Below are 2,901 nucleotides of genomic sequence, written 5' to 3' on the forward strand. Positions count from 1 at the left end.
TGTTATAATACAAAATGCTTGCCCCAAAAGAATCTTAACGCATAGCTTTGAGAGGTCATCAAAATTTGAAGAATTCCATATTTTGCAAATTGTATGAACAAAAATGCCTGCATCTGTATTTGAGGGTTTAAGAAAGGACTTGGAGTGAATAGGAATTTGTGATCAGTGATCCTATCCTCCACCCATGCAATCTCATCAACTTGGGGACTAAATAAAGTAGAAATTAAGCTGCATGCTGAACAGGAAAACATGTATTTTGAATTTTTGTTCTGTTGGTTGCTAGTTCTTTCTGGTAGTGACATGCGCCACATAAAACTGAGAAATCAAACCCAACTTCCAGAATTCCTTCTCCTGGGATTCTCAGAGGACCCAGCACTGCAGTCTCTCTTCTTTGAGTTATACCTCTCCATGTACCTGGTCACTCTCAGTGGGAACCTGCTCATCACCCTGGCCATCCTCTCAGACCCACACCTCCACATGCCCATGTATTTCTTCCTTACCAACCTGTGCTTGGTAGATGTCTGCTTCACCTCCACCACCATCCCCAAGATGCTGGTAAACATCCAGACCCACAGCAGAGCCATCAGCTATGCAGGCTGCATCAAACAGATGTTCTTCTGCATAATCTTTGCAGAATTAGATGACTTTCCTCTGGCTGTGATGGCTTATGACCAATTTGTGGCCATTTCTCACCCCCTGCAGTACATGGCAATCATGAATCCTCGACTTTGTGTGCAGCTGCTTCTGCTGTGCTGGATTATTAGTGTTCTGTATGCCTTGTAAAACAGCTTACTTGTGCTGAGGCTGAGCTTCTGCACTCAGGTGTGTATCCCCCACTTTTTCTATAAGTTGAATCAGGTGGCCCACAGAGCCTGTTGTGACACCTTTCTCAATGACGGCATGATGAACTTTACAGCTGTGCTGCTGGCAGGAGTTCCCCTCTCTGGAATCCTGTACTCCTACTCCAAGAGCATATCCTCCATCTGTGCCATCTCGTCAACTCAGTGCCAGTATAAAGGCTTTTCCACCTGTGGCTCTCATCTCTTGGCTGGCTCCCTATTTTATTGCACAGGACTAGGTGTGTACCTCAGTGCCAGTGCTGCCCCAATATCAGCCTCGAATGCAGCAGTCTCAGTGATGTACACACTTGTCAGCCCCATGCTGAACCTTTTCATCTACAGCCTGAGGAACGCAGATGTGAAGGGGTCCTCTGAGAAGACTGCTGTTCCATAAATGATAGTGGATCCCAGGTGTTGAACCTGGGCAGGGTCAATGGCTTCATCTCTCAACTGAGGGTCAGACACTGTCATGCATTTAGAGCTTGCTTGCTCTGTTTTTCTGTCTTGGTTTTATTTTTTGATGATTAATTCCACTGTGTACACTGCAAAGGAAAGAATCATTGCATTGCGCTGCTGTTATCTCTGCAGCACACACTTTCTTTCCTGTTTTTCTTTTTCCCCAATTCTATTGTTAATCTTTTTCTGGAAATACAGGGCTCAAAAAAATTCATGGAGAAATGGAAGTGAATGAAGAGGCACTACATATGCTGAACAACTTCCAATTCCATGTGTATTTTTTACAGCGTATAGACTGCTTTGTATATTTCATGGCTACATTTTTTTGTTGTTTTTCTTTTTAACTACCACATCAATTTACCTTTTTAAGGTTTGGACAGTTTCAGTGTGGATAATGTTTAGCTGTTGCACTGAATTCATTAAAAAAAGAGGAGATTCATTCTTTTAATTGCTGGGTGGTATTCTGTTGCATATGTATCCCAGATGACTATTCATTAAATGCTAATTAGCAGCACAAATATGCATATTTCTTGAATTGCATTGGGTTAAGTGTGAGGAACTGAAAGTAACACATACCTCATGATACAATTTCTGGTCAAATAGCATCCCTATGAAAGTATTCAATGTTCTCCTTTTTAGCAGTTTTTCAGGTAAAATATGTTGAAGAATTGTTATAATAAAATTTAAATGGTCTAGTCAAGCCACATCAAAATGACACCTATTTTATGCTTTTCTTATATGTGATATCAAATACAGAATACATTTTAAAAACACATGCTAAAGAATGACACTGGCATCTTGTGATTTGATTATTCATGAATGTTCATTATAATGGAGGTGCAATAGATAAGGAATTCATTGACATACATTTCCACACAACAAAAATAATATTCCTCATATATCAGAGCTCCAGAAATTCCATATTTCTGAGACTAAATTTAGAACCGTCATGGTAATATGACTCAGCAGGTTCACTTGATGTTGGTGACGCCATGATCCCACATGAAATCAGCTGTCTGAGTCCCAGATACTCCACTTCTCCACTCCTTGATAATGCAGCATGGATGGCTGCAGATGGATGTGGATTCCTGTTACCCAATTGGGAGCCCAGGATGAAGTTTTTGGCTTCATGGAAGTTCAACCCTGGCTATCATGACCCACAGAAAATGAACCAACCGATGAAAGATCTCTCCCTCTCTCTCACTCCCTCCTTCTAGCTTTCTCTGTCTTTTAAATAATTTTCTTTAAAAATGTGACACAAAGGAATTTAAATATTCTTTCTTTAACAGTATTTCTCCTTTACATTGGTAACTCATCTTTCATTTTAGATACCTGTGGACATTTCAGAAGCCCTTTTAGGTAGCCTAATATTACTTCAAGGGTTTTGTAAAATCCTACTTTCCTTTATTAAAAGGCAGCTGGCAGAGATTGGCACTGGCTCCTAATTCTGTCAAGTTAAATCATAGAACCATCTGGGAGAGCATGATCTGGGAGTGGGAGTAGCCCAATAGGGAAAAAGTGGGCACAGCCCTCTTTAGATACCACTCCCACTGGACAGCATGGAAAAGCAGGACTGGAGCAGGGGTGACTAGACAGGACGGCACCC

The 2,901-nt window shown here is 41.2% G+C and overlaps 1 pseudogene; it reads left to right on the plus strand.

The window, feature by feature from the left end:
* The first annotated feature begins 300 nt into the window (after positions 1-300).
* LOC121149991 lies at positions 301-1,233 on the plus strand (annotated as a pseudogene).
* The last annotated feature ends 1,668 nt before the right edge of the window (positions 1,234-2,901 follow it).

Source organism: Ochotona curzoniae, unplaced genomic scaffold, assembly GCF_017591425.1.
Source record: "Ochotona curzoniae isolate NIBS_2020 unplaced genomic scaffold, NIBS_Ocur_1.0 scaffold_4921, whole genome shotgun sequence".
NCBI lineage: Eukaryota > Metazoa > Chordata > Mammalia > Lagomorpha > Ochotonidae > Ochotona > Ochotona curzoniae.